Raw genomic sequence first — 16,395 nt, 5'->3', positions numbered from 1 at the left:
TCTCTTTGAATGTACTGAGTGTTTCTAAAAGAGGCATAGGCGTCATGAGAACTTCGTGATATACAGATGGTTGGCTCGTTTTGTTGTCTTACTCTGTTGCATAACTCTACTGCCTGACGTTTGGCGATTTCATTTTGCACATGCATAAAATGGAGTCTACCACATTAGTACTGAAAAATACAAACCGCATTTTAAAGTTTTACAAAACATTCGGACACCACCTGCACATTATTTACAGTATTAGCAATTGGTACATTTAAATACTGATTCATACAATGAATACAGTGGCCAGTGGGTGTCGCTTCTTGCACCCATTCTTGCATCACCATTTCCACAACCTCTCCTCACAGTGGCAGTATTATCGCCTTCACCAACCCATTCATTTTTATGTATACATAGGGACGATAGCAATGTGAATATGTTCTTGGTTAAGGACTCAGCATCAAGACAGTGAGCTTTATGCATCTTTAGAAATTGTTCATGAACAGTTTGTATCATGGAAAAACCTTGCAATCTTTAGTTTCATCTGCCACATTGGAAAACGGATTTCCTTTCTGGCTCCCTGCAATAAGCTTTCTCACAAGAGTGGCTATGAAGGAAAGCATCTCATCTTGAATCAAGGGGTGTAAAAAATGTGCATTTATTGGCCCATTACGTTTCCTTTTCACAATGGGGTCTGTCTCTGCAATCAAACACAGGATTTCTCTCAGTTTTTCACAATCTAGCTGGTCCGTCTCAGAATTGCAGCAATGCTCTTTTTCTGCAATTTTGGTTTTTACTTTTAAGGTGGGATCTGCAGCTGTCATTTTAATGCAGTGCTTGTTTTCGTGACCTTCTTTGTTGTCTGCTTCACAGAGCCCTTTAAAAACGAAGATCTCATTTTTAGTATTTCTGTTAAAATCCTGCCATCTTTCATGGCATTCCTTAGGTGTGGCTGGCCGAGCATTTGGCATATTGTGTTTACATTTTCTAATGCTTTTCTTCCAATTGTGGAAACCTGTGTGTTGGGTACCACGTACGCACTGGGAGCATGCGCAAGCCTCGTTCGGGCTCGCGCATGCGCATTGTTAATAAAGGATGTCCCGGCCAGCAGTTGCAGCCGGGACCCCGTACCAGCAACACGCATCCCGTGTGTCTCTCTGCCTGCATGCGTGCAAGCGTGTGTGTACATGCGGGGGTCTGGGAGTCACACGCCACCTCTAACACTGGCGACGAGGAACCGCAACGGTGGGGAACGCGACATTGCTCCGGCTGCTGCTGAGTCAGAGAAAGTGCTTTCTTTCCCCACGTGGTCGCGAACCTACGCACTTGGCCATTTTTGGATACATGCGGATCACATCGGTTGCGGCCCACATGGGTGCTTGTGTGCCGGCCGTGGTCCGGATTACAATTCAACAATTTTTGGACACTCCATGGTCCTTTTGAGATACAGGGCCATGGTTCATCTAGAAGAAAAGGCTGAGGGCGCCACACACAACTGCTACAGGCTCACCACGCCTCCAACCTGGCCCCCCTTTGTGCCTGGACACCCATTCTGAACACCTGAAGAGACTGGAACGAGCATTGGAGAGACTTAAGCGTCTGGGGCTGACCCTACACCGAAAGAAATGTGAATTCCTCAAGGACCGGATAGAGTTCTTCGGGTTTGTATTCTATGCAGGGGACATCTCGCCCGACCCGGAGAAGGTGAGAGACATACGTGAAGCAGCCCCACCAGAGTCATTGACTGAGATAATAAGCTTCCTCGGCATGGTGAACTATTGTGGGCGATTCATTTGCGACCCGGCATCGCTGTCGGAGCCTTTGCGGGCCCTGACGAGGAACAACGTTGCATGGGCGTGGACTTCCAAGGAACAAAGGGCATTTGCCGAGATCAAGAATGTTCTGTCGGGCCAGGAAACCATGGCATACTTTAGCCTGGACAGGGAGTCAGAAATAGTCGTAGATGCCAGCCCGGTGGGGCTGGGTGCGGTGCTCATGCAAGCAGGCTCTCAGGGATTCATGAGTCCAATTGCGTATGCCAGCAAGGCGATCACAGAAACGGAAAAAAGGAACTCGCAGATTGAGCGGGAGGCCCTGGCCATTCTGTGGGGCTGCAAGCACTTTAAGATCTACATTCTGGGAAAGCCTGTTGTGGTGATAACCGACCACAAGCTGCTCATCCCAATCATGACGGGCGCCTCCTCCAAGCCACCTCCACGCATCGAGAGGTGGATGCTGTCGCTGATAGAATATGGGTCAAGCTGCAATATCGCCCGGGCACCCATAACCCAGCGGACTACCTGTCCAGACATCCAGGGGCCGGGCACCCCCGAGACACGGCCGAGGTGGTGGATTACATTGAGATGGTGCACAATGTCATGGAGGCGGCCCTGCCAGTGGCCCTGGCATGCCAGAAGATCGTGGATGCTTCGACAGAAGGTGAGATGTTCCTGATCATCAAGGAGGCAATGGACAGCGGGGAGTGGAGAGAGGTGCTCACTAACAACGCCAGACGGGAAACCGGGGCTCAGAAGGACCTCCAAGTGCTGTGGAAGGTGTACAATGAGCTCTCGGTTGCGGACGACGGCCTTCTGTTGAGAGGTCGTCGGATTGTCATCCCGCGAGCCTTGGTGACGAAAGTGCTACAGCTGGCCCACAAGGGCGATGTGGGCTTAGGCAGACAGGAAAGAACACTGCACAACACCAGGTCACCCAAATCTCTTGTGGATACGGTTGTGGTTGGCGTTGCATCAGCAATTCAAAAAGCCAGCAAGCCTCTCATCTGTTACATCTTTGGAGGATAGAAAACCTCCCTGGAAATGATAGCCAACACATTTGTTTGGTGTGTTGCATTATGGGGCAGAAGAAATATAGGTGGCTATCAGGCTTGGGTGATTGTTGCATGTTTGGAGACATGTGTATCTTTGGTAATTTGTTTGGGTGAGGGAATGGTTTGGACAACATTGAATACCGGAAATGTTTTAAGGGTGTGCTGGGCGAGAGTGTGGTGCAAGGTGGCTATGCTCACTACAGTTTCCTGGTTTACATTGCATGTTAGTCACACGTGTTGGCAAATAAATCATATGATAATAATATATCTAGTCATTCTAGCCTCCTGGACATTTGTATTCAGGTTCTCCAAAGAAATTGTCAGTGATATGTTTCATCACTTAGCCATCAGAGTGAGAAGGTAGATACTAGCCATCATAAATGTCCTCATCTCTGCCTTCTAGCATAGCATCCTATGATATGATGGGCATGTGAGGCCTGATGCCCGTAATGTGCATCGTGAGGTACAACATCACTATTTTGCCCATATTAGCTGACCTATATTGGAGAGCATCAATTTTTTGATGTTACCCTTTTGTTTGACGGTGTTGTTTACTGAACCTGCTGTGCTCAGTGTGGGTCGCAGATGTTCCAGATTAGAGAGACCATAGCCTTTGTGGATCTCTGCTACTACTAGCTGCTGCTCACCACTAAAGTGACTACTGGGTGGTGGGTTGGTAATGTGTTCAGCAACATCAGAAAAAGGACATGCAATGAAAACCTGAACACAGAAAGTTAGCTCTCATATCTCATGCAGAGCAGCACCAACACCACATATCGTACCTGGCTAGGCCAGTCCTGGTGTTGATGCATCTTCATTGATTGGATTATGAAGATGATGGTCCATTCAGCTGCCGCAGGAGAATGATTTGTTCATTGGTTAGTGTCCATTGTAATGGCTAGGTCCTTTATAAAGTGTGCCCCCATGCCTGTCTTTCGGCCATCTGTCATCTTTCTCCCTGTCACTAGGCGTGTGCGCATTTCCAGAACTCCACCTTCGCACACTTTGTGAATTTGACTACAAAACGTTGCCAACTTCAAAATGTTTCACAGGCTCCAATAAATACCCACATTTCTTTTGGGGTACTTAATCATGCATATTCTATATTAACACAATTAATGCTGTTGTGGAGTTGCAGCTTTTTTTTTTCTTTCCACAAACAGCTTTATCCAAAGAACACATTCTGCTAATATACACAAACCACGAAGCAAAACACTGGAAAGATTTCCAGAAGCAAACTACCGAAATTATTTCCCATAAGCCAATTACTTCCATGCCAAAAAGATAATAGAGGTGACGATGTCATTCACAGAAACAGCAAACTGGATGGACCATATGCCACTTACACTTCCTGTTTTCTCCCATGAGATCCCTGGGAGTGATGATTGACTATATCTTTAGGATTGAAATAATCTGGATGCATCCTATAGTCTGCTGTGTAATCGTCAAATTAATTCACACTAAAACACGTTATTAAAATTATAGCTTTTAGAATTAATTAGTTAAAATGGGTGACTTTTATTTTTACTTGTATTCTTTTGTTGGTGTGGATGCATGTTGGAGGAGGCCCTACTCAGGTTTCTTAAATTGTATCATGTCTTTACAACATATGATTTGTTTTTAGATGCACAGCTTACTACACCACTGGTCAACAGAGGAGGCAGAAGCAGGATGACAATTCCAGGGTGGACAAGGTTGCCACGAATTTACTGGATGGATGTACACCAAACCTGTACTGCTTTGTGTTCATATGGCTTCTGTTAGGCAGAATCACATGCAGTACCCTTTGGGAACACTACATGCAATTAAGACTACAAGTGTAAGCACAATGTCACCTTTGGTGCAAGCCTGTACTACACAGTAAAGTGGTAGTGATGCCTGAGCAGCCAGACTTTTCTCAAGAGTTTAAGTGAGCAGTAGAACAAGTTACACAAAGGACCAACTAATACAGTGATTCAAACAAACACTTACTCAAGGTTTCTGGGTAAAAAGAATATACATTTATTTACTCAGTCAGGTTGAAAACATTACACTAGCAGGATAGCTCAATAGCACACACTAATAAACAACACATACACAACCGGTAAGTAAATGAACAAGTTTGGCTCTCCTGAAGTGGGAGCAAAATGGCACTTGATATACTTTTAAAAGGGGTAAAAAGACATGGTTATAAGAATCAACAGCACAAATGCATTCATAGACAGGGCAAAGGGTTACAGTAACTACAACCAGCAATTCATCTCATAGGCCTAGGCCAAAGTCAATGGTTCAGAGTCTTTATATTGGATATCACAGTTCTAGTAGTAACGGTAAAGTCCTTGCCACGTTTTTAGAAGAATTTGGCTAGTCGAAATGTTTGACGAAAGTTTAGGGAAGGACAAGCCTTGGAAGTAGGGAAAGTTTCACGCACTTTCTCGGTGGCCGAAAAGATTTCCGGACCGCGTTTGCACAGTACCTTCTTAGTGAAGAAAAGCTGTAGCTGAGCCAGTTGTTCCTGGCAGTTCGAGCAGATCTCGCTGTTCCTGAGCTTCAGTCGGCGAGACAAGAAGGAGGACGTTGGGAGGTTCCTGCACTGCCCAGGGATGAGGCCAAAAGCTTAGCAAGAGGTCGGTTTAAGGTGTGAGTGCCTTAAAGTCCATAAGCTGGTTTCCTTCCCTCTGGTTATCCAGTTTTCAACGCACTCTGATGAAAATTCGACCAGATGGGGATGGTATCCAGGTGGCTCGCAAGTTGGTTGTTCCCACCAGCCTCAAGGGAAGAAGTTAACCTTGAAGGGCGTCTCGTCGATGGAGTTTCAGGCATTTCGGACCAGCAGCAGGGCCTCACCGGTCGTACAGGAGTTGCAGCAGTCCTCTTCCTTCAGCTCGTCTTTGATTCTTTCGTTCCAGTAGTCGACTCTGCTTTCCAAGTCCCAGAGTCCTGCTTTTAAACAGTTTTCCCACATTCATTCCAGCCTGGCTGTCACTCGCACAGCAGGGTGGCTGTCCTTGCCAGAAAGTCAGATGGCCAATCACGCCAGAACGCATTCAGGTCTCCTAGGAGATTAATCACCGGGAGTTTCGGGCACCTCCCTCACATCCTGTCCACCCCAGACACTCAGGCGCCAGAGGAGGGCTTCAGCACCGAAGCCCGCCAAAGGCCAACAAACAAAGGGACCAAACCTGGTTTGGCACGCAGACACAAACACAAGAAGGACTTTTCCTAAAAGAAATGGCGAAAAAAGATGACCAGAGTCTGTTTTTACAGATAGGTCTTGTGGTCCATATTCAAAAACATGGCTGACCCGATTTTTAGCTACCGTTGTTAGCTGTCAGGAAAAATCATGGTAGTTGATCTAAACCAATGCCACCAGCCATTTAAAGTAGGAAAGGGTAACATTTGACTGTTACATGAGTTTTTTGACTCAGAGGAAGCTAGGCAACCCCTCCAGCACTCTATAGGAAGATAGGGTGTGCTGGGTCAGTACATTTAAAAAGACTAGTAAAGCCAATTTAACTTTACATGCTCTGGGAGACAGTAGTCATTCTCAGGGAAGGTATTTAAACCTTGGGAAGTCTGAAAGACATCCCTGTGCCACTGCACTGAAGGTGCTGTGTGACACAAACAAAGATGATGCCCATGGAGTTGTTTTAAAACTCCATAACCAAAGAACACAAAAGTAAAATACATTGAAAATGAAAAGTTCAAAGCCCCAAAATATAGCAAAAGAGCTGGAGGGCTCTTAGGTAGAGGGCATTAAGCACTTGTGTGAGAAATCTCCCTAGCAGCTTCCTATTCGGTTCAAATCCACCCATGCAGCTGTTTTTCCTCTGTGCCTATTTAAATGATGCACCCCTTTCTTTAAGGGAAAAGGAATAGGCTTAGCCCGAAATCATTTTATTTTTCTTCTCTCAACAACCTTTGGACCATTTCATGAATTTGGCCCACATTTCCTAGCTCCGAGTTGGGGCCTGTCCCAGGGAATTTGCTTTTAGAAAATATCATCCAGATAGCAAAAGAATGTCAAAGGTTAACATTGTACATACTTAGATCTTTTTTAACACCATCCTCAAGTAATTGAGTTTGAAGACTTTAAAGCATTTCTGCTTATTCAAAGTCTGCAGATTGCCGCCTAGTGACAGCAAGTTATATGTACTGGAAGCAATTCCAGTGATTTGCTTTGCCTATATTGCAATAGATTTCTGAGTATCATTGAAACAAAGAGCCTGGAAGGATGGTTGTCGTTTCAGAGGAGTTAACCATAGTTGTATGCCGAAAACAAGTATATGTTTCCCTCCAAGCAGTATCTCGTAATCAGTCTACAGGACCTTTTGTATTAGCAAACTGACAAAAGCTATTTTAAGATTATTTACCATGATAACTTTATTCACAAACAGAACTTGCACTTTCTGGAGAATGTGTCCTCGTTCTTGGCCAGTTGTGCCAGAGAATTCTATATTCCAACTTGTAATCATGCTTCACTGGTTGCACCAACAAGCGATGCAGCGTAACACCTCTTAAGTTAAATTGAGCCAAACCTGTGGAGGGGACTCACAAGATAAGAGGCAGTGCAGCCACTTCCCTGCTGGACTAAAGATCTCAATGCATGAATGATAAATGCTTTCCATGTTTCAGCCTGTCCACACACTTGCACTCACACAGGATGATACTGCACACAGGAGCATTAATGGATCTGATGCTTCAAACCATGCAAGCAGCTTTCTTTAATTCCTTCTGCTTTGTGTTAATATTCGACCCTATTGTATCTAAATCAATATGTAGGTCCTTTGCTTGCCCCATAGCATGCTTGACTTCCTCCATGGCATCACAGTTTGCACCAGTGCATCCTCGCCATGAGCGTTCTGATGCCCTTGCAGAGACTCTTATTTCCCTAGAGAGGATCATTTTATATTTCTGTTTCCACCAGTTCTTCTTGATGATATTCCTGTTCTAACATTTCTGCATACTGTTGAAATATATATATTGTGTTTATTTATTTTGTATATGGTTTTAGACTAAACCTTTACAAAAATTACTTAAAAGGATACAATATAAAATTACTGAAATAGAAACCTACAAAATTGAACTTTACAACATTACGAGGGAAGAATTACAAACATTGGCCTCTTCCCAAAATGCAACTACAATCAATGTGAGATTAACTTCTTAAAATATGTCAGTTAAAATCCAGCATTTAGTGGTTAAAACTTGAATAAGAAAAAGACTTCTTTATTCATACAATTGACAAACATTTTTTAAAACCTTTAAACTGCTAATTTCAGGGATACTGATTTCCCATTTAAGATGCTGAACCATAAATAGTCAATCAGACCCCATTACAAACTGGGAACATATTTACTAAAGTGATCAATACACTTGTTCCCTGAGAGCAGGACAGGAAAGTGCTGCTACAGAATCTACAGGAAGCTGCCTCCGGCCAGAGGTTATGCCTAATACAGATGATCTCTTTGGTAAGGAGAACATTTAGTCTGAAACGCATACAATAATTTCTAGGACATCTTGCTGTACACAGTCTCAAGTACAATTCTGTACCCCCCAGACATTTATGATGTAAAATTAGATGAGAATAGAGGGGAGATTTTAATAAGGTTTCTGTCATGCTAATCCAGTCATTGCACTGTATCAGCTTTTCGACTTTATTCAGATAGACGATCAGAGTTTCCAAAGAGGTTCCGGCAGTCGATAGAAGCTGGGTGCAGTATGCAAAGAATACACTGATTGAATTCTCTGTGAGCACACCCCATTTGCCAACTTACACATTTAATATGTGTTTTGAGGAAAAAGGAAATGTCCTAAAAAGGGCTAACTGCTTCAACCAGACTTTGCCTTGGAGCGACTATAGCCCCAATTCTATGTCAAGACAGGAGGCGAGCATTATGCTTTACTTTCTTTATTACTGCAAGTCACAGCGTTTCAAAAAACATGAACATTTAAATTGGTAATTTTGTTTTACTCATATGTCCATGAGAAAAAGGGAAATCCAATAGTTTAAAGCATTCAGGAAAGGAATTTCAAAGGATGGACCCTGGCACTACAAGCCCCATGAGTCTCTAGTCTCGGGTAGACCTGGGTCTCTCACCTTCCACCTATCAGTTGCTAGTCCCGAGTATAAGAGACCCCTGCACTCAGTCCCTTCCTCTTTCTTTTACCTGCAGCTCTCAGATAAGTGCTTTTAGGTCTAATTGCCATGTCATGATTTCATAGTTAAGGCATTGTGTATTATTTCCTTACGTTATGGCATCAAGTCTATAAATATTTCACTCATTATTTGAGGCAGCGCACGTGCATTATATTATATAAGAGCGTGATTACTGGACACCTTTTGGCCCGCAAGTAAACTAAAGGCTGTAATGTAAAGAGAGAGTGTGTGTGCGTGTGTGTGTATGCGCACAAGCGTATACTACCATCAGCCTCCATTTATCTGTGGCATGCATGTTATCAAGTTGGCAACATGTTCATCTTCACCAGTAGCCAGTGGGGAAGCTAAAAGCCTAAATGACCACTTACGAAAAGCTATTCAGTTTGCTTTGCCAGTCGCAGCAGTCCTCCGCCCCCCTTCTCCTCTCCACACGTGTGTTTGGTGGAAGCAAGGGGTGGCATTCAGTGGAAAGTATGTTGAAAAGCCCAATTCTGGCCCCACGTGCCTGGTTTTGTTTGTGATGATAAATCTAACAATGTATGACCTTTTAAAAAATATTTGTTAATATTAGTTAACTCCACCTGCTATACCGCGATAACTATGATATACCGTCATTTGGCAAGAAGGTTAGCGTACCGTCATAAAACTAATACTGTGACACCCATAGGTGTAAGAAGGCTCGGAAAATGCCAAACTCTTTGACCCCCGAGCCAACATGAAAGGGTAAACGCTGTTCCCCAGGAGATGGCTGACCCAGTCGCCAGGCTAAAAAAGGCCTTCCTATTAAAGTTTGCTATACACGATCGACCCCCTGCCCTAGGGGTGAATTTTTTAGGGGACGATGGCGAAGGCTATTCGCCAGATGATGAGGGGGGTGAGGTAGAAGTTATCCCCAAAGAGCCCCTCGATGAAGAACAAGTCCCAGAAGAGGAAGCAGGGACAGGCAATATGTTTGATCTGGAGTCCATCAGACATCCAAAGTCATCAGAGTGGGTACCGTCACCAAGAGCAGCCCTTTATATGTCACAACACATTTTAAAGGCCCTGGACAGGGAAGTGCGCACAAGAATGAGATCAAAATGCCCACGTCCAGAGTTGCCTAGTAAGTTGGCACACACCACTGGCCCGGATCCAAGCACTATCCTCGGAGAGGAGAAGAGGTGTTATATTAAAAATCGAAGCAGGGGAAGGAGCTCCATAAGGAAGATCTTCCCTGAGTGAGTTTTTGCTGGGCAGGGTGACAATGGGCTCGATTGTCCTGTCACTTCAACTTCCATCGCAGACCTCAGGTCCCTAGGCCCAATATTGGGAAGGGAGGCAACAAGACACGTTCTTCCCGGCGAGAGCAAGGTTTCCCAGAGGGCGCAGAGGAAGATGCTTGTACAGATAACCAGGCGCATCAAGTGGTGAGTACACCAAACGCATTGTTGCCCAAAGTGGGAGGCAGTACGCTTCTATGTCTGAGCAAATGGTGAGCTTTATCCAGCGATGCGTGGGTGCTGCAAGCAGCAGCAGGGTTATCCCTAGAGTTCACAGGTGAACCAGTGAGAAAAGTAAAGCCTTGCCAATACATATGCCACAAGAGGAGCGAGAGCTCCTGCAAACAGAACTACGCAAGCTGGTAGACAAAAACACGATAGAGCGCGACTCCCAAAGGGGCCCAGGGCTCCTCTGCAATAAGTTTCTAGTTCACAGGGGAGAAAAGATAAGGCCAGTAGTAAACCTAAAGAGCCTGAACGAGTGGCTAACATACAGCCATTTCAAGATGGAGGGAATTCACCTCCTCTGAGACCTCCTTCGCACGGGAGATCGGCTGGCGCACTTAGATCTCAGAGACACATACCTCACGATCCAGCTAGCTCATCGGAGTTCCCTCCGTTTTCGGTGGAACGAAGAGACGTGGCACTTCACATGTCTCCCTTTTGGCCTGGAATCCGCCCCTTGGGCTATTACCAAGATAATGAGGCCAGTGACCTCGGCCATAGGAGAGAGAGGAATAAGGATTAGCTCTTCAAGAGAAAGTTTCCTGGGTCTTCACTCTAATATCCTCCCTGGGATTTATCGTGAACATAGACAATTCTCAGCTTCAACTAGAACAGAGAATAGAATTCTTAGGATTCATGATAGATACTAAGAAAGCAGTGCTTGAATTACCAATCCACGAAGAAGGAGCTGAGGGCAGTCATAGCGAAGAAGGTTATTTCGCTTCGCAGTCTGGCCAGGATAGTGGGCCTACTAGCGGCCTCGATTCAGGCAATCTTTCACGGGCCTCTTCATTACAGAGCTTTACAAAGGCTCAAGATCAGGCACTTACAAGGTGGAATGGGATATCATCAGATAGTGCCCCTAGACATGGAAGCACTGACAGAGCTCCACTGGTGGCTGCAGAATATGGAAGCCTGAACGATTTTCGGTGACATACCAGACTTAGTCATATAATCAGATGCGAGCAGAGCAGGTTGGGGAGCAAGATGCGAACATGCAGAGATTGAAATTGCACATAAATTGTCTCAAGCTCCTAGGCGGCTCATTTGCAATGCGAGCATTTACCAAATGTAAAGCCAGATGTTTCTTACTCAAGATGGACAACATTTCTGCCGTGGACTATATAAACAAGTTAGGAGGCACAAAATCCAAGATGTTAGCAGAGCTAGCAAAAGATTTCTGGCATCACTGCCTACAACATCAGATTGTGGTTTCAACAGAATTCTTACCAAGCGTGCAGAACAGTGGAGTGGATTGGAACCTTTAGTATCTCAAAGACTCCATCCTCAATTGTTCAGTCAGTTGTAGGAGATTTAGTGTCCCCTGGACATTGACCTCTTTGGGTCCAAGTTGGACGCTCAGAAGCCCAAATACATCCGTTGGAGGATAGACCCGGGAGCAGTAGGGACAGATACATTCTTGCACCCGTGGATCGGAGCGGTGCACTATGCCTTTCCACCTTAAGTCATGCTGACGAGAGTACTAGCGAAAATTTGCAGGGAGGAATCAGAGCTTTTGATGATAATACCATTTTGGAAGTCCCAGGCATGGTTTCCAGTAGCGATGGAACTTTCTTCGGATTTCCCGGGATAGTTCCTCATCGGCAGGACCTTCTGCTCAGGCCAACCACTCTCCCACACCCCCTGATAGAGGCAGGCACTCTCCAACTAATAGCCTGCAGAGTTTCAGGAAAAGATGGGAATTGCCAGGCATTTCACAACTCGCTGCCGACTGCATTAGAGATTCCTGGGTGTCTTCCACCATACGGAGCTATGGCGCCACTTGGGACCGGTGGTCGTAGTGGTGCGCAGAGCACGATATTCATCCCGTTTCAGCCCCTATAGTTCATATTTCCTGGCTGAAAGTTTCCAAGACGGCTGGACCTACAGGACAATAGTAGTGTATAGATCAGCAGCGTCAGCAGGGCATGATAAAATATAAGGGAAACTAGTGGGGGAACAGCCGGTGGTTCTCTGTCTGCTCAAGGGAGTAAAGATAAAGAAACCACCAGAGCCTAAATATGCAGTATTATGGGACATCAGAGGCATATTTTGTCTCTTTCTCAGCTGGCCAAAGAATAGCAGCCTATCCCGTTCACAATTGTCAGGGAAGCTAGCGCTGCTGCTCTGCTTAGCAGCATGTAGGAGAGTGTCGGATGTTAGAGCATTGGAGATAGACAGTAAGATATTTTACCCAGAAGGTGTGGCATTTAGCATAGCCAAGAGAACGAAGTGTGATTCTGAAATCATCTCCTACCCCTATTTTGCAGAGAATAAATACATATGCATAGCGCACTGCATAAAAGATTATGACATAGCGACAGCACACATTAGACCAGCAGGGGGGACGCAGCTGCTTATCGCATGGAGGAAGCCATAACGTGCCATAGCTATAGCTACTATAGCAAGATGGGTTAGAGAAGTGATGCACTGGGCAGTCATATACCTATCTATATTTGGTGCTGATTCCGCTAGAGGGGCAATGGCATCTAGAGCTTTCTCAGCAGGGGTCTTGTTACAAGATATTATGAAGTTGGCTGATTGGTCTTCTAAAGCAACGTTTAAAATGTTTTATTTCAAACCTGTGTCTGAGATAACTAGTAGAGAAGTGGAAAGCTTTGAACAAGCATAATGCTCGCCTACTGTGTTGACATAGAATGAAGATTGCCCATGGTTATAGCGCAGGGTAGTCTTGATTCTATTAAAGACATAGAGGCAAGCATTATATCCCACCCTGAAAATGGCAAAGGCTTGATGTTCATCATTTATATGCATACTGTGGAAGCTCTTTATCACATTTCCGACCCTCATAATATCCTCTACATTCCTCATAGGAGACGAACGGAAACCAGCCTAAGAGGTAGCTGGAGGATGCAGAGGTTGTTGCAGATCACGTACGTTGCCTCGTTGGGCCAAAGCGACCGTGGCATTGACAGGACAGTTGGAAGTCTGAAACACAGAAGAGGTCACAGACAGCAACAGTTTCTACTTTTGGAATCGGGCAGAGTTTGCTGCCAACAGAAAGAGGAAAGGACCTAGTGCAGGGGTCTCTTATACTGGGGACTAGCACCTGATAGTTGGAAGGTGGGAGACCCAGGACTACCAGAGACTAGAGACTCATGGGGCTTGTAGTGCCAGGGTCCAACCTTTGGAAATTCCTTTCCTTAAAGCTTTAAACTCTTAGGTTTCCCTTTTCTATCATGGACTTATGAGTAAAACAAAATTCCCAGTTTAAATGTTCATGTTTTTTTAAAAGCTGTGAGTTTCAGTGTTAAAGAAATTAAAGCATAATGCTCACTTCTGTGTCTTTAATAGAATCAAGACTGCCCTGCGCTATAAGCATGCGCATACTTCATTCTTGGTGGATTGCAACCATTGAAGCGCTGCGAGGTAAAGATAACAGTACTTTACGCCACATCAAAGCTTCATAAAAGTTTTGTTCTCCTAACATCCACCCTGGGGAAAATTCCCAGCCATAAATAAACTTTCGGAATAACTTTCCTTAAATGAAATTGCAGAAAATTTACCATATTTTCTATCAATTCTGCTAATTTTTGCATGGTAGCTTTCTGCTTTAAAACATTCCTAAAAATACGTTTGGAGAGGGGAGAAATAAAGGGATAACCCATGTACACCATGCTGTCTTTAAACAATACATTAGTTTTGTCAGGAAAAGGTGTTTCTCTTTTTTACTTCACAACATTTAAAAACCACAGTTTTCAGACAGTCGATTCTTAATTTATTTGTTAAAATGTATTGATTAAAAGCATCAATTAATCTCTGTAGCCCTATCAGCATACAATCAAATAACAGAAAGTCATTGGCATACGCCATCCATGAGATTCTAAGCTCACACATTTTTGGAGGGACAACACAGGCTTTTAAGAGAGTATCTCCCACATCCGTCATATAGAAATTAAAGAGACATGAGGCTAAAATACACCCCTGTCTAAGACCATTGCACATTGGGATTTGCTTAGACAACCCTCCTTCATTATTTAGTTGAACATAAACTCAGGTGCCTTCATGGATCTGAATAAGGATGCTCAACAAGCCTTTAGGAAAGCCTAAGGTATCTACATTGGGCCACAAAATTGCCTGATGCACCAGATCAAAGGCCATAGATAAGTCCTTAGATGCAGCGTACACTGGCATAGCATCCTCCTCCCACGCCAAACTTTTTATACAGGTCATTGATCAGTACCTATGCATTTCCTAAAGCCAGTTTGGAACATGTGCAAAATATGTTTTTTCTGTACACTAATCTTGAATTTTTCCCAATAACAAAGAGTCAAATATTTTAGAGTCAGCGTCCAAAAGGGGTATAGGTTGATAGTTTAGTGGAGACAACTTATTTCCGCTTTTTATATATCGGGATAACATACGCTGTTTTCAATGAGGGGTGGTGGACATGGTGGCAGTAATAACTGAGAACAAGGCAAACATTATCCGAGACCAAAGCCCAGTATAATTTTTAAAGATCTTGTTCGTCAATTGATTACAGCGTCCCGCCCGAGATGAACTAGCCTTAATAAGGAAACTTTCAATATCCTTAATAGAGAATTCCAAAGACCAGGCATTAGTATGGGATGGATGACTCTCTAGACATTTAGGGTCACTGGGGACATATAGTGCAGAAAAGTGGGAGAACTAGATATTTTCAGGTACAGGATTGCATTGTACTACCATTTGGTTCATTGCCAGTCCATTAATCAACTTCCAGAAATCATGAGAGTTACCTTTGTTCAAAGCTGCCAGCATGTCCTCCCCATTGGTAAAGCCTCTGTGGATTTTGCTTCACTTTTTTTATCCTACAAAATATATCCTTTGTAGAGGAGGATCTTTTAATTTGCCAAACAAATTGACGTGTGGACCTTTTCATATTATGTGAATATATTATAATTATAATATATATAATTATATTTGTGAGTAAACTGTATCTTCGGGGATTTCCACAAGTGCCCCTTAAATGGAGAATCAATTGCTAATTTCAAATATTGGTTAAAAGATTTAGAGGAGTATGTCAATAGTTTAGCTTCACATGACAGAGTCACAAATTCTTCCACCATCAACATATTGAGACTCTTAATGTTATCCTCATGCCAGCTAAGGTGATTGCATCTCACATTCGCTGTCAACACAATTGGATTTTTTAGCTCCAGTTACTCTTCGCCTTTCCATAGAAATGTCATAATTAGCATACTGTGGTCACTATTATGATTACAAACAATTTCTAATTTGGTACATAAGTCTAATAAGACTCTAGATACAGATTCATAGTCGATTGTGGATAAGCTTTTCCTACCATGCCAGGTCGAATTGGCCATATTTTTACTTACCAAAAGCTCATTTAGCATGTATAGTCCCCACCCTTCCAAATTGTTATGCCACACATTTCCTTGCACAGTTTTACCCCACACTACACCCTCCCTGCCAGCAAAAATGTGGTCAATATCTATGGTCTGTGAGTAAGCACAGTCAGCATTCAAGTCCCCTGAGACAATCACCTGCCCCCCTCCCCGGAAAATGTTGCAGACCAGTCTTCCAGTATCACACAAAGTTTTTCTATGGTGTGTTTTAAATCCATAGAAGGATTCAAATAAATATTAACAAGTAGAATATTTCTTACCACTTTACCTTCCTATTTATTGAAAATGAGCACTAACATCCCCCTAATAGGGTTTGTATAGTTAAGAATGGTAATCCCCAGCCCATTGCGTATCACTAATAGCAAACAGCCCGCCGGCCACCCACACAATCCTTGCACCGCTGATTCAGTAACAATTGTGTATCCGTCAAAGAAAGGAGGATTCACTAATCAGGTTTCTTGCAAAAAGATAATGGAAAATATTTGGAGGTAAGAGCAAAGTGTGACATCAGAATAAAGGGCAGAAACACCTCTCAGATTCTATGAAATGCACAAGGTTGAGGCTATGGTGCTAAAGATGCCCCTTTATATC

Source organism: Ambystoma mexicanum, chromosome 7q (genome assembly GCF_040938575.1).
Source record: "Ambystoma mexicanum isolate Mex_15411 chromosome 7q, UKY_AmexF1_1, whole genome shotgun sequence".
In the NCBI taxonomy this organism is placed as follows: Eukaryota; Metazoa; Chordata; class Amphibia; order Caudata; family Ambystomatidae; genus Ambystoma; species Ambystoma mexicanum.
Note: the sequence above shows the minus strand (reverse complement) of the source record.